General features: G+C 45.0%; 1 protein-coding gene across 1 annotated transcript in view; it reads right to left on the minus strand.

The window, feature by feature from the left end:
- Positions 1 to 24,785, minus strand: part of PAK2 (p21 (RAC1) activated kinase 2) — a 70,237-nt gene extending 45,452 nt beyond the window's left edge. The window contains exon 1 of the mRNA XM_077488595.1: positions 24,624 to 24,785. The gene's annotated coding sequence lies outside the window, so the exon portion shown is untranslated. The remainder of the gene's footprint in view (positions 1 to 24,623) is intronic.
- Positions 24,786 to 25,074: the final 289 nt, after the last annotated feature.

The following is a 25,074-nucleotide window of genomic DNA, read 5'->3' on the forward strand; positions in this document are numbered from 1 at the left end:
ATAACGTATGGCCAGCGTTAGACAGGCATCTCTGAATAGGTAATTAAAGTACCTAAATAGGAAAAGTCAATACTTGTGTGGAACACATGTCCAGAAATAAGGGGCTTCACAGGCAGGCTAGAGTTTTTACATAAGTTAAAAAGGGTATGTACAAGCATATTATGTTTTTTTATTTAGTTTTTGTGGAGGAAAAGGCTGACTTCATGCTTCATGAACTGTCAAGTATGCAGATCTTGCTGACACTTTGATCTGGAAATCATCCAAAGTCAGACTTGGCATGCCTTTTACAACTGCTTTGCTAAAAACAGTGCAGTAAAAAGCACTCCCTCACAGGGCAACATTCACTCACTCTTCACAGAGACAACACTGAAGCAGCCAGGTGTCTGGTATGTTCCAGTAATACTGCTAGAAAGACAAGCCTGGTTCTTGCACCAACACAACTCTGCTAAGTAGCAGAGATACAGGTTTTATATTTTCTGAAACTGCCATTTCTTGAAAGTGGAATTAAAGTGAAGTATTTTACAAAAACATATGAAGATACTTTGGGGTTGATTTACTAAAGGGTCATCTACGCTGCAGGTGCAGTCGCTGTAGATCTGAGGGGAAGCTCTGCAATTTTATCATTCAATCATATGCAAGCAAAAATGCCGTTTTATTTTCCTTGCATATCCCCCTCGGATCTACAGCGACTGCACTTGAAAGTGCACTTTCAGTGCAAAATGGATTTGCCTTTCTTAAAGCGGAGGTTCACACAAAAATGGAACCTCCACTTTTCGGAACCCTCCCTGTATAATACAGGTATTTGCACACACTTCCAGGAACAGACTCCCGCGGGAGTCACGACCCTTCCCGACCCCCCCATCTCCTGGGAAACACACAGGTCCCAGAAGATAGCGGGGACCAGTTAGGATGCTCATTGCGACTCAAGCATGCGCAGTAGGGAACCGAGAAGTGAAGCCGCAAAGCTTCACTTCCCGATTCCCTCACAGAGGATGGCGGCAGCAGCTGCCGAGAGATTGATCGTCCTCGGCATCACTGGAGCCTGAGACAGGTAAGTGACCATTTATTAACCACTTCCCGAACGCCGCACGACGATGTACGTCGACAGAATGGCACGGGCAGGCATAAGGGCTTACATGTACGTCCTTGCCTGCCCGCCGGTCGGGGGCCCGATCGGGCCCCCGCCCGGTGCCTGCGGCGGTCGGTATTCGTTCGGGAGCGATCCCGGACGAGGGGACGGCCATTCATTCATGGCCACCCCCTCGCGATTGCTCCCGACGAATGAAAATGTCCCGTGACATCATTTCCTCTCCTGTAATGTAAACACAGGAGAGGAAGTGATGTATTCTCTCCTCCGTGTCGGTATTTTTCGTTCCGGCACCGAGGAGAGAGGTTCGGTGAGTTGCACCAACACACCACACATACAGTAAAACATGCCAGGCACACTCACACCCCCCCTTTACCCCCCGATCACCCCCCAATTACCCCTGCCCCCCCCAGTCACAGTGACACCAATTGCTTTTTTTTTTTTTGCATTGGTGTCATTTGTGACTGTAATAACTGTTAGGGCAGTTAGGGTTAGCCCCCTTTAGTTCTAATGTGCCCCCCTAACCCCCCCAATAAAGGTTTAACCCCGTGATCACCCCCCGTCGCCAGTGTCACTAAGGCTGGGTTCACATTGCAGCGGTTTATGAGAACGAATGTGATTCGCACCGCACTGCAGTGCAAATCACATCCGATCTCTGTGCGATTCGAGTTCAGCCATACAGATAGTATGGCTGAATTCGTGTCGCACCCGCCGCACCTGCCGCAAATTCGCACGGGACCCTTTTTTTGGCCCGCAGCAGAATCGGATCGCATGGGTGTTCACACCATGCGATCCAAGTTTGCAGATCGCACTGCGATATGCGAACTGATCTGGGGGTGTCATTAACATTTCACTGACACTCCCAGCAGTTCGCATAGGGCAGTGTGAACTGCCGCCGGGAGGCATGCGATGCGGGAACCCGCCGCGGATTCATGGCGTTCCCGCATCGCTCCAGTGTGAACCCAGCCTAATAAGCGATCGTTTTTCTGATCACTGTATTAGTGTCACAGGTGACGCTAGTTAGGCAGGTAGGTATTTAGGTTCGCCGCAGCTTTTTATAGCGCCAGGGACCCCCATATACTACCGCATAAAGCCCCCTGATTGCCCCCTAGTTAACCCTTTCACCAGTGATCACCATATAACTGTTACAGGTGACGCTGGTTGGTTAGTTATTTTTTTATAGTTTCAGGGCACCCGCCATTTATTACCTAATAAAGGTTTAACCCCCTGATCACCCGGCGGGTGTCATTTGTGACTGTAATAACTGTTAGGGCAGTTAGGGTTAGCCCCCCTTTAGTTCTAAGGTACCCCCCCAATAAAGGTTTAACCCCGTGATCACCCCCCGTCGCCAGTGTCACTAAGGCTGGGTTCACATTGCAGCGGTTTATGAGAACGGATGTGATTCGCACCGCACTGCAAATCACATCCGATCTCTGTGCGATTCGAGTTCAGCCATACAGATAGTATGGCTGAATTCGTGTCGCACCCGCCGCAAACTCGCACGGGACCCTTTTTTTGGTCCGCAGCAGAATCGGATCGCATGGGTGTTCACACCATGCGATCCGAGTTTGCAGATCGCACTGCGATATGCGAACTGATCTGGGGGTGTCATTAACATTTCACTGACACTCCCAGCAATTCGCATAGGGCAGTGTGAACTGCCGCCGGGAGGCATGTGATGCGGGAACCCGCCGCGGATACGTGGCGTTCCCGCATCGCTCCAGTGTGAACCCAGCCTAATAAGCGATCGTTTTTCTGATCACTGTATTAGTGTCACAGGTGACGCTAGTTAGGCAGGTAGGTATTTAGGTTCGCCGCAGCTTTTTATAGCGCCAGGGACCCCCATATACTACCGCATAAAGCCCCCTGATTGCCCCCTAGTTAACCCTTTCACCAGTGATCACCATATAACTGTTACAGGTGACGCTGGTTGGTTAGTTATTTTTTTTATAGTTTCAGGGCACCCGCCATTTATTACCTAGTCTCACTAGTGTACCCCTAAATTTAGGGGTGTCTACTTTCCAAAATGGGGTCATTTGGGGGGGGGTTTGTGCCATCTTGGCATTTTATGGCCTTCAAAACTGTAACGCCCTTAGAAAGCCTGAAGGCGGTGCTTGGTTTTTTCGGGGCCCCGTACGCGGCTAGGCTCCCAAAAAGTCCCACATATGTGGTATCCCCGTACTCAGGAGAAGCAGCAGAATTTATTTTGGGGTGTCATTTCACATATGCCCATAGCATGTGTGAGCAATATATCATTTAGTGACAACTTTGTGTAAAAAAAAATAATTTTTTTTTTTTGTCATTATTCAATCGCTTGAGGCAAAAAAAGAAAATATTCAATGGGCTCAACATGCCACTTATCAATTTCCTTAGGGGGTCTACTTTCCAAAATGGGGTCATTTGGGGGGGGGGGGGGGTTTGTACTGCCCTGCCATTTTAGCACCTCAAGAAATGAGATAGGCAGTCGTAAACTAAAAGCTGCGTAAATTCCAGAAAACGTACCTAATGCCGGCCATACACGGTTCGAATTTCGAAAGAATTTTCTTTCGAAAATCGTATCTAAGAATTTTCGTATGAATTTCGCACCATTAGTGGGCTGCAGCAACAGCCGATTTTCGTGCGGAAATAAAATTTGAGGAATCGGACATGTTGGAAATTTTTAGAAAAACGAACGATTTTCTGATCAATGATGGGAGAATCGTGCGAGAAACGTAAGAAAATGTACGGAGATAAAAGAAAATGTACGGAGAGAAAAGAAGATTCCCAGCCAAGAAAATTCTTTTCTGTAGCAACATGAGGTGAAATTGAAGGCTTGGTCGGCCGAATTTCGAAAATCAATGGTGGCATCATCGGATCACAAAAAAAAACGAATTTTCTGATTTTGAAAAGAAAATTCGTTCGAAATTCGACCGTGTATGGCCTGCATTAGTTTGTAGATGTGACAACTTTTGCGCAAACCAATAAATATACAATTATTGACTTTTTTTTTACCAAAGACATGTGGCTGAATACATTTTGGCCTAAATGTATGACTAAAATTGAGTTTATTGGATTTTTCTAATAACAAAAAGTAGAAAATATCATTTTTTTTCAAAATTTGCGGTCTTTTTACGTTTATATCGCAAAAAATAAAAATCGCAGAGGCAATCAAATACCATCAAAAGAAAGCTCTATTTGTGGGAAGAAAAGGACGCAAATTTTGTTTGGGTACAACATTGCATGACCGTGCAATTACCAGTTAAAGCAGCGCAGTGCCAAATTGTAAAAAGACCTCTGGTCATTTACCAGCAAAATGGTCCGGTCTGAAGGTGGTTAAAAGTCAGCAGCTGCAGTATTTGTAGCTGCTGGCTTTTATTTTATTTTCATTTTATTATTTTTTTTTTTTTTTTGGTGGATCTCCTCTTTAAATAACCCTCTTTGTCTGTAGCAGCAACATCATACTAAGGCCTGACCACACAATGCTCATATTTAATAGGACTACACAGTCCTATTAAGGAAATCCTGCACTGAGCAATCATTTCATAACACCACTTGCACATAAGCTGCAGAAAGAAAAAAGGTTGAACCATCAGTTCACAGTTCTAGAATTCTGTTCTAAAAAAAAAAAAAAAAAATTTAAGCTGAAAGTGTAATGTATGCTATCTATACATTAGAACCAATCACACAAGTGTGTTTCTGCCAGACACCCTCACTAACCCCTGAAAAAACATGGCATTAAACTCTATGCCCAGGTTCACACTGAAGAGTTTTGACAAGCGATTTGACTTGTCAAATCAGCAGCAATTGCTGTCAATGGCACCGTCCTAATCAGTGCGACGCCAAACCTGGGGCACTGCACCGATTTCAAAAATGTAGTTTCTTTACTACTTTTTGCAATTTCGGGCTGCGATTTACATTGACATCTGTGCAAAAACCTGCAAAGATGTCTCTGAAATTGCGGCTGAAGTCGGGACTGACATGCGGGAGTGAAATTGTGAGAAGTCAGATGAACTCACACAGCATTATTCCTGCAGCTCAGTGTGAACCTGGGCTATAGGAAACAAAATAAATGCATGCGAAAAGGCAATGAATAAAAATACTTGATTGAATTCATGGTCAGTTTTCCTAAAAAAAATAAAATAAAAAAAAATAATGCACAAGTATAAAATTAAAAACACGTTGGAAATGAAAACAAATCCTATAAATAGAATAAATTACAACAAGAAGAAAAAAAAAAAAGGATTGCAGTGATTTTTTGTTATTCCATTCAGGTATTGTACATAATTTATCTTACAGGTGTACAAACTAAAACACAGTACTTGATTTCTGGCTCAGTGAAGTCATCTACCATGCCGAATATAATGTAACCTCAGCTTGACAGGAAAAAGGATACAGTGTTCCATGGAGTAAGAATGTGTATATAAAAGGAAGTTCCGTGCAGGATTTCCTATTGGAGAGCCACTTACGCTCCCTGTAAACTCAGTAATAATTAGACTTACAGATGATGCCGGGAGACTTGCTCCGCCCACCTCACAAGCAAACATCAGGAAACTGGGCTCAGCATGTATGTAGAACAACATGTGTTCTACATAAGTATATGATCCTTCAGTACCAAAATAGTGGTCATGAGAATAGTAATAAAGGTGGGAAGCGCATGTATATTCAGTACTTTCTTGATGCCCTCTTTTGTACAGTAAGGGCAAGTTTACACTAGCTTCAAAAGCAGGCGTTTCATGAACGTTTTTGAAGCTGCATGAACACCTGTCAAAATCATGTGCATTGCAGCGCCCAGTGCTGTTCATATGGTTTCGTTAGTGTTTCATTGGCTCAAAAAATAAAAAAAATAAAAATCAATCCAGCATGTCGTTTGCCAGGCTTTGCTGATCCCCAAACGATTCCTAGGGCGTTTACTGCGTGTTTGAGATGCATTTAGAAAACATTATTAGCCAAGAGATTACAAAAAGAATCTAAAAATAAAAAACGCACACGCAGAGGGAGCACCTGGCATGCAAGTTTGAAAGCAACACAATCGCATCTAAACCCATCAGGTATGTCAATTGGCGCTCACATTTCTTTGCACATCTAAATGAGCCCTAAGAGTCTAAGGGGAAAATATTCATGCTACAGCGGTGGTGTTTGTTTCTGGTAAAAAAGACTTTGTTCAAAATTTGTTTCATATTCTTCCCTAAACAGACAAGCAAGTCATCTGAACTTTGTAATGAAAGCCTACAACACGGTCACATTGTTCTGGGTATTAAATTGCAGCATACCTGCCCCTGGGGATGACTTGGGGTGATTCCTAGATAACAAACACTTGTACTTTTAAATATTATGGTTATTAGGCAGCAATTGCATAATAATGTTCATAAACACAACATGGCACCTGCACAGCTATGGGCATTAGCACTTGTCTGACAGCTTTAACCACTTCAGTCCCGGAAATATTTACTCCCATCCTGACCAGGCCATTTTTTGCAATACGGCACTGCTTCATTTTAACCAACAATTGCACAGTGGTGCGGCATTGTACCCAATCACAATGTAGGTCATTTTTTCCCCACAAATAGAGCTTTGTTTTGGTGGCATTTGATCACCTCTGTGGTTTTTATTTTTTGAGCTATAAACAAACAAAAAAAAAAAAAAAAAAAAAAAAGAAGAAGAGTGAGAATTTTGAAAAAAACAAACAAAAACAATATATTTTTTACTTTTTGCTATAACCCAAATTCTTTTAGACCAATATGTATTCATCTACATACATTTTTTTTGGGGGGGGGGGGGGGGCACACAGGAGCACACTGATCAGTTCTCTAGCTATGCTGGGAATTCAGCCTGCTCTTCTCCAATGATCACTTGTCCTGACATCCCCCCTGTTGCTTCGCCTCCCCCCAGCACTTATGCAGCTGAGAACAGATGGAATGTGATCACATACAATTTTTGATCAGGAGCATGAAATGTGGAGGTTGAATGAAACTACAACAACATGAGAAATAAAAAAATTAGGGATGCACCGAATGGGTTTTTGGTGCCGATACCGAAAATGAAAGATACACTAGGCCGAAAACCGATACAGCACCGATACCGAAAATGACTGTTTTAAAAAAAATATTTTTATACAGGAGGTGGTCAGAGACTGGCGACATGGTACAGGAGGTGGTCAGAGACTGGCGACATGGTACAGGAGGTGGTCAGAGACTGGCGACATGGTACAGGAGATGGTCAGAAATTGCACACATGATACATGACACATGATACAATTGATACAATGCAGCCAGCCAGTGTGTCCCCTCATAGCAGCCAACCTGTAAAGAGAAGAGAGAAGAGGAGAGTCGCCTCCGTCGTCTGTTTGATCACAGCTTTCAATTCAATAGCTGTGTGTTCCCGGCCGCGCGCGTCACGTACAGCCCCTCCCCCTTGTCAGGGCACTTTGATAGGATTGGACGGATGATCTGTCTATCAAAGTGCCCGGGGTCAAGGGGGAGGGGCTGTACGTGACGGTGCGCGGCCGGGAACGCACAGCTATTGAACTGAAAGCTGTGATGTTCCCATGCTGTGATCAAACAGGTGGTGGAGACGGCTCTCCTGCACTATAGCATGATATATCTTTTCATGATGGGCGCACCAGGGGCGGGGGGCGGAGCCCCGCCCCCTACCCTGGCCCGCCCCATTTTCGGCTCCATTATCGGCCGTTTTTCTCTTTCGGCAAATTGCCGAAAAGGGCATTTTCGGCAGGCCGAAATTTCGGTGCATCCCTAAAAAATGGAATTACGTACCGGTAATGTCCTTTTCCAGGAGTCTTTCAGGACAGCCACCTTTGAGAGACACTGGCTCCTCCCCTCTTAGGAAACACCGCTTTCATTTTCATGATTTAAGCCTCCTCCTCCCTTCGTTCCTCAGTTCTTCCAGAGTACCTCCGGCCAACTGGGGAGACACAAGAACACGTCAAATAAACAAACCTTTAAGTCTTACCTGACGGCCTCATGTAATGAGTTCCCGATGATCTGCAAAAAACTTGGGTGGGAACCGGTGCTGTCCTGAAAGACTCCTGGAAAAGGACATTACCGGTACGTAATTCCATTTTTCCCCAATCGTCTTTCAGGACAGCCACCTTTGAGAGGATAAGCGAGTACCCTGTCTTAGGGTGGGACCTACTGCTTGCAGCACCTTGTGACCAAAGGGCTTGGTCTTTGGCTGAGAGAAGATCCAATCTATAGTGCTTCACGAACGTAGAAAACTTGAACCACGTTGCGGCTCTACAGATCTGTTCAGGAGACACACCAGCCCACATTGTCTGCGGAGTTGCCGCTGTCCTGGCTGAGTGTGCTTTAATTCTAACTGGAGGCTTTAATACCCCAACCGCGCAAGTCTGCCCAATGGCTGACCTTAATCATCTGGTTAGCGTACGTCTAAAAGCTTTGGAACCCTTCCTAGCCCCTGGAAGTAACACCAAAGGTAAATCAGACTTCCTGAACTGGCTTTGTGTAACCAAAATAATGAAGGACACGTCCAAGAAGATGTGTCCTGTTCGCTCACTGGTTTTGAACGAAAAATAGGCAGCATAATCTCTCGGACTCTCTGAGGATTAGAGACTACCATTAGGTAAAAAGGCCAGAATGATCTTAAAAACTGAATGGTCTGGAAAGGGAGTGCCTTAACAGAAAGGGTTTCGAGTTTACTCACTTTCCTTGCCGCAGTGATCGCCACAAAAAACACAGTTTTGAGAGTGATCAACCATAACCAGCCAGATTCCAATTGCTGAAAAAGGTTCCTTTGTGGGAACCTGTAAAACTAATGAGTGACCCCGACTGGGAAGGGGGCGACCAAAGGCTTGGTCTTTGCCTACTTAAGGCTCTAGGAACCTTACTATACCAAGGTCTGATGTTAGATGTCCTTCCAGGAATACGCTAAAAGCGAAAACCTGACTCTTCAATGTTTATGGGGCTAAACCTTTATCTGCCCCTGACTGCAGGAACTCTAGAACGGCTACAAGGCTGTGCACATTGAAGGAGTTCTCTGAGCATCAGCTGTTGAACCGTCTCCATACCTTCAAGAAAATGGTCTGAGTTTCTATTTACCTGCAATTCAGAAGAGTGGCTATTAAACAGTCTGAGACCTCTTTGCCCTTCAGCAATTCCTTCTCAGTAGCCAAGCTGCAAGAATCCACCTGGGGACCGCAGACTGGACCCTGGGAGAAGGAACACTCCTAGACCGGGAAAACCCGGGGGGGGGGGGGGTTCTACTGACAGGCCCTTCAGAATGGAGAACCACGGCCTCCTGGGCCCAAGAGGTGTGATTAGAAAATAGGTAGTAAACTCCACCTGAAAACTTCCCTGACCCTGCAGGAATCAGAACGGGAGGGGAGAAAGCATAGCACTTAGAGAAACCCTAACTCTGTGCTTTAGTGTGTCTGCTCCCGACCTCCCATCTCCCCTGTTCATGGAACAGGAGATGGCTTCCTTTGCGTTTTCCCTTGAGAAAAAGAGAGGTCTATGCAAGGAATCCCCCAACTCTGGGTGATCCATTCGAAGAACCTCCTGCTTGAGAACCTGGTTGCTCTGAGGAAATCTAATATCAGGATTTGCTCTCCTTCAAGACAGATCACTGAAAAGACAGGATTTTAATATTCGGCCCATCTGAGGATGGCCTTCGCCAGGACCCATAAGGATCCGCTCCAGGAGTCCCCGTCCTGTCGACGCAAGCCACTGCCAAGGGATTGTTTCCATGACTCTTACACGAAGTCTCCAGAGAACTCTGAGAGGTCCTGAGAACCAGATCTACTGTTCTCAACTCCCTCCAATTTGAGGATCTCTTAGATTCCTTCCTGTACCAAACAGGAGTCTAGGTGTGTACCCTTCTAGGTCTTGTAACAAACGTGCTCCCTTTCCCAAAAGGGACCTCTTTACCTGAGTTGGAACCAAAGAGTCCCAAGACCCCTGACTGTGGTCCCAAAGCTTCAAGATGAATAGTTTACAGAGGACGGTAACATGACCCCGTCCACTGAACTGCTAGGAGCGTGGCTGTCAGTAAACTCAACCTGCCTAACTGAGTTTTTGACAGTTGCCCTGGAGAAACAACAGTGCTCTGTCTATCTTCTGGATCTTCTCCAAGGAGGGAAGACCTTTTGTTCTGTTGAGCCCAGCACCTACCCCAGGAAGGTGACCCCCTGGTAAGGAATTTAAGTTGGGTTTCTCTAGGTTCAGAGGCCAACCCAGGCTCACTAACAGGTCTTTTGTTACCTGTTGATCCCAAATCGACTGCGTCAGAGAAGGTACAAACCGGAGAAGATCTTCAGGACACACGATCACCGAGACTCCCCTGAGACGCAGGAATGCCAGAACTTCTACCATCACTTTGGTGAAGATAGGAGGAGGAAAGGGATAGCCCAAAAGGGAAGTGCTTTGAACTGAATGTGTAGCACCCCTACAGAAGTTATCACTGCCAGCCTAAGGAAACGCTGGTGGTTCTCTGCAATGGGAATATGCAGGTATGCATCCATACTATCCATGCCCTGAAACAGTTTTGGTGGAAGAGGTGCCCTCACCCAGTGACCAAAACCAACGAAAGCCATCTGTAGGTGACTAAGACACACAGACGTTTCAGGTTCAGGATGAGCCTGAACTTTTTTCCCAAAGGCTTGTGAACCACAAAAAAATGTGAGAATAGGAGCCCTTTCTATATATCCTGCTGGGACCTGTATTACCACTTCCTGTTCCTCTAACTCCTGAAGAGGAAAGAAGGGCACATTTTGGCAGCTCAGTGACAAGGAGTCTCAAAAGAGGAGAGTTCTGAAAACTCCAAACGGTAACCTCTTACGATGATCCCCAACACAAACTGATTGGAGGTGATCATCTCCCACTGGGGGAGGAAGGCCTCTTTTTTACTGCTCCCCATATTTCTTCTTAAGGGGAAAGGCCTTTTTCTTATCAGCCGTGCGATCTAGCCCTGGTTCAAGACCTGGCCCAAACAGCAGTAAACAGTAGCAGTAACAGCAGCCTCCTGTAAAAAAGATTCCAGAGCTTTGCTTTGGACGCCTTGTCCCCCTGCCATGCCTTGACCCCCTGCCATGTCTTCAGCCTTGAGGCCCTCCAGGCTGAGTTGGTCAGAGCCGAAGATCTTGCATACATTCGCCTGGATTGAATCGAAGCAGCGTATGCCAACACCTTAAGCAGCATGGGAAAGGAGGATAGAAAGTCTCCTCTGCCGTCATTGCTTCATGCATTAATCTGGCTAAGCCGACACTTCATATTATGAGCCACCACTGTGGCCGCTATGGCAGGCTTAGATATTTTCTTAAGAGAAAAAGCCCATGCATCCTTCAGAAGTGAGTCCATCATTTCAAACATAGGGTCTGAAAGCATTCCCATGTCCCTGAGGACAGGTCAGTATGCCTGGACGTCTGAAGAAAGGTAGTCTCTAACCTGGGAGATTCTATTCCAGACAAGAGCTTCCTCTTCCGCCCAAGAAAAAACCTTTGCTTTAATGCACCAGAAAAGAAAGGTTTTCCTTCGGGACCCCGCCATTCCTGATGGCATCGATCAAGACATCATGAACCAAGAACACCCGCTTCCCCCAGGTCCTAGTACATCTGATCGTGGGGTGACAATGCCTTCTTCCTAAAGTGGTATGAATAGCTCTCAAGAGCTTATCCACTTCATCCAGGGGGAAGTTTATATCGAGGGGTTCTTTTGGGTTCCCCACCCAAGCCCTCACCTTTATCAGATTCCCTTGGGAGTCTGAGACGGCACTGTCAACTTCTTCCTCAACTTCCTCTCTGGAACCCTCTAGACTCTCCCTTAACCTGCAGGAGGAACATCCATCGGGTTAGGTGGAACACTCTGCTGTGCTGGTGAAAGAGTGCTCTGGAGCTGAGGCCACTGGAACCTTCCCAGAAGCCGCCAGATATGCACCGTGTTCTGCTGCCTGTTTCCTGATGGCGCTCAAACAGGGACCTGAACCCTCTGAGGCCACTGGAACCTTAGGTTAAAGGTCTGACTGAGCTATCCGGTGCTTCAATACACTCTTTACCAAGTGCCTTTGAACCAGGGATTCCCCAAAGAGGCTCTATATGAAGGACGCTCCCTCCTAGAACCAAGGGGAGACTTGCTCATGTCCTTCAGAGACCTAGAGATAAAAGAGCAGCATAAAATCCTAAAAAAAAGAAACACCAGCACTACTTAAGAGGACCACCGGGAGTGCCCTCCCCTAGGATCAATCTCCATCTGGATCCCAGACGCACTGCCCTTCCCCCCCCGACCACCTAGGGGGAAAAAACATCAGTGGAGCTACTGGTTGTAAGGTAAGGGAACCCCTCGCCAGGGCTTTTACCTTTGAGTGGCTGGTGCCGTTACTCCTGGAGCTCCCGAAGCCACTGCTTTGGACATTCTCCTGTTGAGGAAGAGTGGTACGAACGTGCCTCCAACAGCTACCTGTGCAACTGTAGAAAGAGAGGCTGCACCAGCCGAACGCTAGGTTCCCCTCCACGTGCCGCGTCCGGAACCGGAAGACGCGGATCCAACGAAGAGGTCCGCCCCCACCGGAATTGACGTCGCCCCCCAACCGGTCCGGCCTCTGGCTCCCAGCCGACTGGATACACAGGGGGGCCTTGGACGTCCTCGTTGCAGCGCCCCACTGGGCGAAACGCAGGGATGAACCTCCCCAAAAACTTCCTGCTTTCCCCAAGCGAAGATTGGAGTGCGTATATAGAAAAAGGTCAGTCAAAAGTTCAGCTTCCCCAGCCGACCGGACTGCCTGTTCCGTTAAAACACCCGCGGGTGAACGGACGGACGACCCTGTAAAACTTCCTGCTTTCCCCAAGCGAAGTTTAGGGTGTATAGACAGTACGAACACTTCAGCTCCCCGCTGATCCGACTGTCAAGGGCCGACCGATAGACGGTCGGGTAACCGAGTGGGGCCGGGGCTCCGCTCGGATAGCTTCAGTCTCACCAACCGAATTCAGCTAAGGTTCCTTAGCGATGTCTCCCCACCGGAGGAAACACCATAACTGAGGAACGAAGGGAGGAGGAGGCTTAAATCATGAAAATGAAAGCGGTGTTTCCTAAGAGGGGAGGAGCCAGTGTCTCTCAAAGGTGGCTGTCCTGAAAGACGATTGGGGAAAAAATAAAATAATATGGAGGGGAGACAGATCCACATTCCATACAAACTAGGAAGGGACTTTCACTTTGGAATTAAATCTCTATAAAGATTTTTCATTAATTCAAGTAAAGTATAAGCAAAATAAATGATAAGCACAACCTCTAAAGTGCTAATGCAAATAACAAGTAAACTCGTAATGCATTAAAAAGAAAGTGAACACATAATGCTTCAAAATATTAAAACACTAAAATAAAGTGCAAAGTGCTGAATGTTCAAAATTGAAAGTCCAAACACATAAAGCCAGAATGGATCCTGGATAAACAAAGAATTCTTGATTGGCTGAGACAGCAGTGGTGCCATTGGCTCCCGCGGCTGTCAATTAGCCAATCAGGGGAGAGAAAGGGTGTGGCCAAACGGAGGCTCCATGTCTGAATGGACACGCGGAGCTGTAGTTCGGATGTCCCCATAGCAAACGGCTTGTTGTGGGGGCACTCAACAGGAGGGAGGGGCCAGGAGCACCAAAGAGGGACGCGAGAGGAGGATCCAGGCCGCTGTGTGAAAATCCACCACAACAGAGCAGAATGGAAAAGAAAAAAAAAAAAAAAAAAACACACCCAACGAGACTTTACAATCATTTGACACAAATTTAGAATTCTGTGCCCATGGGAGAAAAGTTGCGATTTCTGTGCCTCTGTTGTGAAATTGTAAAATTTCTGAGCAATGTCTATAGCTACATACTGCTTCTACATATGTTAATACTTCAATGTGCATAGTCTGGATTAAGCTCACCTAAGCGTTTGTAAAAATAGTAGAACAGGTACACCAGTTCAGTGGCTACAATACCCTTATATAAAACTTCTTCAAAGTTATAAGGTGTAATGTTACATCATGAACTCCAAAAGGTCTACAGGTTATCTAAATATAAGCTAGAGCTCAAAGGGGGGCTGTATCAAGTAATCCAATCTAAACTGACATTCAAGGAGACCTTGGTGCAGCAACATCACAATATTAGGAGATAAACTGTTGAATGGAGTTGAATTGCTCTCCTATTCAATGCCAAGACATTTTTTACCAAGACAATTTAAGAAATAAAAGTGCCCTGTATCAGAGCACTACATTTTGAATGAAATGACATAAGCACAGTGGTACACTAGCGAAGATTACTAGCAGTCCTGAGATTTGAGTCTACTAGGACATCGGACTGCACTGAGTGTGTATGCACTCGCCGTGTTCAAACCATACATACAGTAGTTTGCGTGCGACTGAAGCAACACACTATAACCTATTCAGACACTGGAACTGATGAACATACCAACAAACTTTGTATTATGTAAAACACAACAGTGGACAAAATTGTTGGTACCCATCAAAAAGGAAAAACACATTTTTAAAGCAGAACAGCAGATTTATTACTGCATATGTTGCCTGACTATTACAGTAATAAACAAGGGGCCAATTGGGATTTAAACTATATGTACAGGGAAAAGGATGATACACAGCTGCCAGGCACTGGGTGTCTCTGGTACACGGCAGTGTGAAATGTGCCAGAAATCATATTTGTATCTGTTACACATTCACTCATTACCTCCTCCTGGGTTTTGTCTCGGTTAGCTTGCATTTCAATATGACTCACTTGCATGAATCAGGTAGTGGCTATAAATGAGCTGTGCTTGGCACCAGCAGCCCTAATAAAAAAAAAAAAAAAAACACACACCACCAAACACACCTTGCACACGATCAAAAACACAAGCAGAAATAAGGGGGATAAAATATCTCAAAGAAAATGCTGTTGCGAGTTCCTCCTGTGCTGGTCACAAAACGCTTAGATACCCAATCCTATGATCTCTAAAAGAGGGGAAGATCATAACAGCCTATCCTAATCCTCCAGGGCCAGTTCACATCAGAACATAGGTGGTGGAAATGCGCTTTCCATGTGCTTTTTCCACACTACGCTGGAACCACGGCCTTTGTGATCTGCTGTGGGTGGCAATGTATTGTTAACAGCACCTCAAACGCAGATTGCAAAGGCAGTGCATTTGTGGTCACCAACCTGACTGGTACTGCAGAATCATGCGATTTGGTGCAGCCTGTTGATTAATAGTAGTGCATGCACAACTTTTACTCAGTTCTGGTGTGATCTGCAGCCCATTCAAATGAATGTATAAACACTATCTCCCCCCTCCCAATAAAATGCAGCTTATTACAAGCATAAAAAAAACATAGCATAGCACTGATGATTTGCGACTCATCGCGGCGGTCTGTTTGGATGAACTTTGACTGGTGCTGAGCTTGACGCAAATCATCAGTGATATGCTGACTATGTTTTTATGCTTGTAATAAGCTGCGTTTTATTGGGGGGAGAATAGTGTTATTTTTTTTGCTGATCCGAAAATTGATCCGAGGAACGATCCAATAGTTTTTTGATCCGTTGCACCCCTAGTCCACACCTTCCCCCCTGCCGGTCAGTTAGAAGGGAGGGGAGTCATTCTCATATTAGTTGCAGCCTTAATAATTTTTATTATTTTTATTTTTTTAAACTGTCAGTTTTGGTTTCAGCCAAGTGCATCCTAAATTTTCAGTTTCAGCACCAAAATGTCGGTACACCACTAATTCTATAGCTATATTAATCAATTCCAAAGAGACTATCAGTATAGCTTTATTTACGGAATTACTGTATATATTTGTTAATATTTATATTTAAATGTACAGCAACTACATTCTGGACACCAGATTTATGGAGAGACATCTCAATGTGAGGTTTCCAACACACTACAGCATCAGCATATTCCCTTAGAAAATCAGCAGTCCTTGTCTTTAGACTAAAATTACACATCATTTTGATGCACTGAGGGCATTTTTAGATCTTATTAAACAAGGCAGGAAAACCACTTCAGTCCATTAGTTTTCCCACATGAACGAACAGACACACACACACACACACACACACACACACACGAGTGATGACATCACCACACTATACAGTCTGCGCTGGGGACTGAAGAACCATCTGTCATGTAAACACTACAACTAAAGCTGGCCACATTGACTGAAATTCAGCCACTCTCACCTGGACCAGCAGAATTTCTATTAAGGCCCGATTCACACTGGTGCAGGTTGCAGTTTGCATATTCCAGGTGCATTTTGTGTTTTTTCAATACACATCTTTAATAAACCATTGAAGTTTATGGAATCAGAAAAAAAGTCCCTGGCCTTTTTAATAAAATGCAGACGTGAACTACATCCATAGGAAACCATGGTAAATGGACTGTAGGGCGTTTCTGCAGAACTGAAAGACGCACCAAAAAAAATGCATAGGTGTGAACCAGGACTAAATGTGTGGCCGCCCCGTATGACAGAAATCCATTTAAACATCTTCTGTCAAAGGGATCTGACAGAAATTTTTGCTCTGCGAATGGGCAGATTAAAGCAGTAATAAATCCAAAAGCAAACATATTTTGGCTTACCAATTCTTAGATGTGATTGCTGCATTTTTTCATTTTTCAGTCTCTCTCTTCTATTTTCATCTAGGTGATCTGTGTTCATCCACATAGGGACGCACATGTTCTGTGCATCCCAGTGCAGGCAGCAATATTCATGTCAATTGGGACACAATGGCCACACAGCCACTGCACCCAATCTGACATTAGGCGAGCGGGAGTGTCCCCAAACGCAGACAATGCAAGTTCTGGGACACGCATCCACAGCCACACAGTTATCGTATTGGGAGCAGCAGCGGTGTCTGTGCAGTCGCTGTGTCCTACACAAGACTGCCTGCATGAAGATGATCAGAACACCTATGCACCCCCATGCATGCAAAGATGGCCCTTGCACAGGTGTACGCTTACGTATGCCCATGTGAACAAGGCCTTAAGCACATTCAACTGGACGGGTTCTATAATTTTAAAGACATTTTATAGCCTTCTCGTTTTCAGTGTCAGAAAGATACCCCAGCAACTTGTACATAGGGAAAAGCGGCCAGCTGTTATTAAACAAATCAGTATCCACACATTCCACGGTGATTGGACAAAGTGGTCTGTGCTACCTGTATGGAGATAAACGCTGGGCTTCTATTCCTTATTCTCACTGGAGCTGAAGAAATGGCTCGGATGAGCTGTGGAACATCTTCAATGTTACCGAACAAGTCCAGTTGAATGTGATAAACTACTACTAGCTGTACAGGATACAAAGCTTTTCCAACTGCCCTCCGAGGCAATACAGACATTCGAAAACACATTATTGGCCCCTTCAAACGCAGGCACTCCCAACAATCGTATTTAAACGCCCGATGGCCAAGCATTTTGCCAGAGTATGGTTAGATCATACTTGCCTGTCCAAACACCCCCTAGGACACCCGTCTGGAAGTATGCTCTGTGCATTATTCCCAGAGGAATGCTGTAAGAATTTAAGAGTAGACCATGAAAAGATAACCAATGTTACTATGAGGGGCTAAAAAAAAAAAAAAAAAAAAAAAAAAAAAACTGCTCTCAAAAAATGAAAATGCCTGCAGGCACAGACTTTGTAAATACAAGTGGAATTTACCAAAGAATGTAGACAAGCAGAAACAAGCAAAATCAACCTGAATCTAAGTTCCAGGATTTGGAAAGGGTGAGAGTATTGTGCCATGTTAGCCATTGAAAATTGTAAAACGTTTGAAATTGAAGTCATCCCCTCATTGGCTAACTGAAGTTATTAGAGATGCAAGCTTTCAGGATGTCTTAGATCCTTTCTTCAATTATATGAAATGGGGATAATCAACTTGACCACATTACCTCGTTTCTTATCGGGGAATTTTATCAAACACATTCAATTCTGCATTTTTTGGTAGGAATTAAAATTTAAACCCACAACAATATTTTCCTAAAAGTGTGTGCTCCTGTGAAATCGCAAAAAGTATAAAAAGGTATCCAAACTTCTCCATAGGCAAAAGTCTTTACATGTTAACCATGGATTATAGCCCTAAAATTATTGTTGTGACTCTGACATTTATATTTACATAGAGGTGTGCTCCCTATTGTGCAGGCTTGCATGAGGCTGTGTACAGGGGCGCTTTTAACATTTTTTTGTATTCAAATTTTTAAACACTTTACCTTTTTTTACTCTTTTTACAATCACAAGGGGGTTAACAAGTTCTCTTTACACAGACATCATTGGTCTATTAGACCCCCAATATCTCCCCTGCAGCTAATCAAGCACCAATTGTGCTCAGTTAGCTGCTACTCCCCCAAAACACAGGAACAACCATGCTTAACCTGGAAGAAATGCAATACATGTCACTTCCGGCTTCAGTATTCACAGAGGGGATCAGAGACTGGATGCATGGAGGGCAGGGTCACCTTCAGAGCCGCTAGAACCGCCATATCACTTTCCTATCAGCCAGGAGTTTGTTAACTCGCTGAAAAGCAGGACGTTTAAATAATGGGAAAAAAAAAATGTACCTTGGTAAATAAAGGGCTAGTTTACTGAAAGTTGATATCCCATTGATCAGTATAGGCATAATTTACTGCTGCTTGGACTATTAGAGGGCTTTGACCCCCCCCCCCCCATTTCCTACAGCACAAAAAAGGTGTCACTGATCATGACCTAGGGTTTTTTTTGTTTTGTTTTTTTTATACACTTGCAAAGTGCCTCTGAACTTGTTATAAAATTTGACTTTTAAATTGCCTAGCACAGCCTCTTCCTCCTTGCACATCATAGCCCTCTTCTCTTCTGGGGGTGTCCAATTAATGTCTGTCCTGGCCCAGCTCCCCCACCCCTCCCTACATAATATTTATTTGCCTGCTAAACTAAAGCATGAGGAGAAGAAGACTTCTAAGACTGGCCATAGTTTGATTCTCACCCGGTTGGAACTGTGTGTGGGCGGGCTGAATGTACCAAGTTAAGCGATCAACGTGGGTACAACCAGCCTGACAGATTTTACTTGCGATCATCGCTAGAGGCTTCTATAGTTGCTACCAGTGAGGACGGCTTCCTACCCCCCCCGCCAGGAGCAGACAATTGCTCGGCAGGAATGATTCCCCTGCCAGAACTGTCTGTGTCGATTGCGGAGTTGTGCAAATTTCTTTCCTGCAACCCTTGACTGCAGAAAAGAAATTTGCACTGTCTATGGCTGGCCTAAGCGTCACTTGAGTAATAGCCGAGTCTGCTGGAATTGCTGAGGTCACATGCAAAATTATGGTGTCCACCAGTAGTTTTAGGCCTTCTCGATGGCTACACAAGGTTTTTTACAAGTTAATAATGGGAAGATTTCTGCCAAAATGAGTGGTCTGGTGAGAATCTCCAAGGCTGTAAGTAGTACCAATAACAAATCTATCAATGTGGTGTGAATTATATTAAAATTTCCCTCAATATCTTTTACTCCCCAACATATACCACACAGAGGTTTTTTGGAACTTCTGTTTAGTCTGAAGTAATATCAATTGTTAGCCAATTTTCCTGGCATTAGACAATGTTAACAAAAAAAAAACACCCTTTGGGGCAGTATTCATGTGATGCTTTATATGCTTTAGAAATTTAGAATGCTTTAGAAATTAACTAAGAAGTGGATCAAGCAATTACACATTCCTTATGCAATTTTTTATTTTTGCAAAACATAAAATGGATAAGATTCCTAAACTGCAAGTAATGCGGTGGAGGAGAGCCAACCTCACTGGGCTACAACACCTGTCCAGACAAAATGAATCCCAAAGAAATAGTAAGGAACAAACTGCCTAGAGCAGTCCTTGACAAATTTGCTTTGAATCTAGGAGCCAGTTAAAGTTAAGAGCCATTTTTTTCCCCCTTTAGAGTGGTATGGATCGTCAGCTCCCGAGATAAGGCCAGTAATTTTCACCCCTAACTCTACATTGGAGTTATTGACTGGGTGCTCCATTGTAACGCTGTTACATCAGGGTTATGGGCTGATCAGAAAGAGTAAGGCTTGCAGATGGAACTGGTTGGCTCTGTCAGGGGGCACTGGCAAATGGCATTGGATTGGAACTGGCAGATGGCACTGGATTGGTGACACTGGTTTGGGACTGGCAGGTGGCACTGGTTGGCACATGGAACTGACAGATGGCACATGGCATTGGCTGGCACTGGCAGGTGGCACTGGTTTTGAACTGGCAGGTGGCACTGGTTGACGATGGCAGGTGGCACACTGAGCACTCAGTAACTGTGTGAATCTGACAAGTAACAGAGAGAGGAAGATCTGTCAGATTTGAGCTTGATGTCAGGTGGGCGAGACTCGGCCAGGGTTGGCGGGACCCTGCAGCTATCAAACACCAGCAAATGATTGGGGCTGCTTAAGAAAAAAGGCGGGGCCACATACACGTAGTGGCCCACCCAGATCCCATTGGCTGGTGTTTGATAGCTGCTGGCTCCTGCCCACCCCGGCCTGGTCCCTCCCACCCCCGACATCAAGCTCAAATCTGACAGATCCCCCCCCTCTCAGTTACAAGTCAGTTTCACACACTCAGCGGCTCTGGCAAGCATCAAGTGTTGTGCGTGTGGAGAAGGGAGGAGGACAGCGGTCAGTGTTAATGCACTGCATGTCTGGGGCATTGGGAGTTATAGTGAGTGGGCTGGTGGCAGCCTAGGCGCCAGGGTGAGATTTCTGGTCAACCTGGCGCCTAGGGTTTTTCGAGCCCTGGCCTAGACGCTATGTTTAACCACTTGCTTACTGGCCACTTATACCCCCCCCCCCCCCCATCCTACCCAGGCCAATTGTCAGCTTTGAATGCTCTCACACATCAAGTGACAATTACGCTGTCATGCAAACATTGTACCCAGATGAAATTTTTAGCATTTTTGTTCATACGAATAGAGCTTTCTTTTAGTAGTATTTAATCACTGTTGGTTTTTTTTTGCTAAACAAAGACCAAAAATTTTGGAAAAAAAAAAAAAAAAACGTTTTTCATATTTTGTTGTAACAATTTGCAGACAGGTACTTTTTTTCCCCTCTCACTAATGTGCGCTGATGAGGCTGCATGGAGATATGGCACTGATTAAGCACTGATTGGCAGCACTGGTGGGCGCTAATTAGCAGCACAGGCAGGCACAAAGGGAACCGATGTCCCTCTGGCAGAAGCCGCAGATTTTTTTTTCCCCTTCAAGCTGACAGCGTGAAGAAAAATAAATAAACAGATAACTGCCATCTATTTCCGTGATCAGTTGTCATTGAACAAAAAACAAACATATACTCACCTGCTCTGTACAGTAGTTTTGTACAGAACAGCCTGGATCCTCTTCCTCCCGAGTCCTCCACTGGCACTCCTGGCGCCTCCCTCCTGCCAAGTGCCCCCAGAGCAAGCAAGGGGGGCACCCAAGCAGGCTTACTCCCAAGCCACTACACTGATTTTTCATTCAGACAGCTGTGACTCGGCCCCGCCCACTCTTTTCATTGGCTCACTGGCTCTGACTGACAGCAGCAGGAGCCGATGGCTCCCGCTGTTACTTCAGTCAACGATGAGGGAGAGTGCCCAACGCTAGATCGCGATGGGGCTCAGGTAAGTATCGGGGGCTACTGAACACAGATGTTTTTTTATCTTCATGCATAGAATGCATGAAGGTAAAAACCTGGAGCCTTTAAAACCACTTTAAGGGTGCATTCACACTTGCAAATTCACCCGCACTCTGATTAGACACTAGAACTCCAGCAGGGAGGCAGCCCCATTGAAAACAATAGGAGGCTGCTAGTTCCCGCATCTAATCATGGCTACCCACATGTAATCTCCCATGTAGCCATCACATGTGAGTGATTGACGCTGGAAAAGGGATGTCTGCGTCCAGGGTCCAAAATTTGCATGTGATCGCCAAATGTGCAATTACATGCAAGTGGTCGCAACTCGCTGCGGGAGCTAGCAGCCTCTTATTACTTTCAATGGAGCTGCCTCCCTGCTGGAGTTCTCGCATTTAAATCAGAGTGCGGGTGCATTTACAGTTGTGAATGGACCCCAAGACTTGAAGCCCCACTCCAAGCACCAGAAATAAAATAAAACACCCCCTTGCAGTGGAGTCTTCTACAGGGCAATGGTAAATACTTACCCTAGTCCTTGATCTGGCAGCTTCTAGATCTAGTTTGGAAATATTTCCTGTAAATCATTTTATGTAACAGGCTGTTCTGATAAAGCCCAACAGAGACCAATATTCTAAAATTCACAAAAATCCAAATTGGAGTGTGTAAAATTGCTGACAACTGTGTCCCCTGGGGCAGCATTGCCCTTTCAGCCTCACCAACATGAAGTGGAGCAGGCTGCATAACGCAGAGCCACATAGCAAAAGGCTACCAATCAATTCTGAAGCACCAAGCAAGAGCCTTGGGCACACTGAATTTTATACAAATCCCGGTGTGGACAGGTTTTGGTAAAGCTGCAACCTCTCTTAAATAACAACAGCATCAATAGTGTTTCATTAAATGGTAAGGAGTTAAACACCTGTCTAATGATTTTACCTAAATTAAGAGTGAAAGTATGCGCTCTAATGTAGTTGAGCTGACTGCACACCTTGTTTCATGTGTAACTAGAACAAAGCATATCAGGTAACAGCTTGCTGAGTCTTCAAATAATATGGGAGGGTTGGAGCTGATCATACACCCTGCAGGCACAGTCTTCGTAATAGAAGGAATCTTCAGAAAGGGATTGTAAAATACTAGGACAATAACAAAGTTTTTTTTGCAAACCTCTCCATTAGCTACATTTCCTTAACTAGAAATAGAAAAGATTGGCCAAACTATATATTTGGGTTAGATTTACTCAACTACCACAAAATAAAAAACTTGGTGCAGAGGAGCTGGAGGATTTTTACATTGTATTGTGAATAAATGGAAGTCTAGGCTTCTCACATCTCCCAAATTCTGCTGAAATAGTTTCATGCTCACTGTATATACCGGCATTCGTCTTGGCAAGCTCTAAAAGTGTGCAGATCTTAAAGCCTAAAGGTGGAGGAGGGGGAATGCCTCAAATCCCCCATTAACAGTCAGTGTTGATGGTGGGGGGGGGGGGGGGGGGGGGGGGGGGGGGAGAGAATATATATATATATATATACATACATACATACATATACACACACACACACACACACACTAACAAAAGTGACCTGAGCCCTTTTAACACCAACACCATCACATGACACCGGGGAGGGAAAATGGCTAATTGGGCCCAATTTGGACATTTTCACTTAGGGGTGTACTCACTTTTGTTGCCAGCAGTTTAGATATTAATGGCTGGTGTGCATTGTAGCAATGTGTCTTTTCTTCAGTGTTGTCACGTGATTTTTATATCGGTCCGTGACAGATACGCAGACTGCATGTCCAAAATAGACATTCGACAGATGTATAAATCATGGATTTTACAAACTCTCCTTGAATTTTATGGACAGTTGGCAACCATGATAAAGAATCATGAGAATTGGAGATGTGCTTTAGCCCAGCCTAGTGCACACAGACAGGGGGTGACAAGACTCTGCTTAGGATCTCAGTGCAGAGAAGGCAGTGCTGTCAGCTCACTACAGGAACTTATGAGCTCTGAGGATTTTAGGCATCAGACATGTTTCTGTATTTGCAACATTATTAAAAAAAATAAAAAATAAAATGGGGTGTGTGTGAAAGTATAGAGATGTACCAAACAGATTTTATTTTGCCCGGACATACCCAGTACTACCACATACCTACTTAAGTATTTTTGTTCACCCTGACTTTTGTTTTTACTTTTTATTATTAATACACACCAAAACAATATGGATTTGATAAAATATATGCAAGCACATTACTATACAAAATGAATACAAATTGACTATTGTCCAATCAGATAAGAGTATGTGGCTGATCGACCCATCGGATAAGAGTGCGTGGTAGATCTTCCAATCACATAACAGATGGATGCTTTCCTAATCAGATAGGTTGATCAGCCAAATACTCTCTTATCTGATTGGACAATCATCCATCTGTTTTTATGTGATTGGAAGATCTGCCACACGGTCACATCTAATAGGTTGATCAGCTGCATACTCTCTTATCAGAAATGCGGTGTGGCAGATCTTCCAATCACATAACAGCAGATGGATGATTGTCCACTCAGATAAGAGTATGTGGCTGATTAATCATATAACAGTGTGCGTGGGGTAGATCGTCCAATCACCTAAGAACCGGTAGATGACTGTCCAAGCAGATAAATGGGCATTTGTCCAATCAGATAAGAGTGTGAGGTGTTATCATCCTATCAGATAAGAGTGTGTGGTCAATCGTCCAATCAGATAAGAGTATTTAGAAAATCGTCTAATCAGAACAGTGTGGACACTTTAACTCCCAGGGGCAGAGCAGGGAACCTGTATGGCGGGAAGCGTGTATCCAGCTGACGTGGAACTACAAGTCCCAGCACAGCATACACGGGATGTCAGTGCTGCGCTCTCCGTGCCGGTCCCCCTACATATAGAACAGCGCCCCCACCCGGCTCATGCGGCGACAAGCAGTAGTACACAGAGCACGTTCAATTACCGGGCGTTGTTGTGAAGAGCAGCGGCCTGAACTCTCCGCCGGTGCCGGCTTCTTCTAACGTTCTCCACTAGACCCCTTTCTCGATGCACAGACCCTCCTTCGCCTCCTCCTCACCCTTTCCGGTTCCGGGTTGCCACACCTCCTCCTCTTCCCCTCCGCCAGTGACACGCTCCGCCCGCCCCCTCTCTTCTCCTCAGCCGGAAGGCAGGGCGTGAGCGCGGCCCCGACACGCAGCACGGGAGCGCGCAGTGTAGAGAGGATTTAGAGGAAGAAGAACAGTGCCACCTGTACCTGGCCAGAGCACATGAGTGAAAGGGGCGGATAACGATACAGAGATCTTCTACATTATTCCTGAGATTGTCTTCTTCTATCTAGAGTGAGGGCAGGGAGGTTATTGTGAACATGTAGTAGAGATAGAGTCCCACCCACCACCTCACACTTCTCTGATGCA

Source organism: Lithobates pipiens, unplaced genomic scaffold (genome assembly GCF_037356315.1).
Source record: "Lithobates pipiens isolate NorthernLeopardFrog02 unplaced genomic scaffold, aLitPip1_a1.2 Scaffold_18, whole genome shotgun sequence".
NCBI classification, from domain to species: domain Eukaryota; kingdom Metazoa; phylum Chordata; class Amphibia; order Anura; family Ranidae; genus Lithobates; species Lithobates pipiens.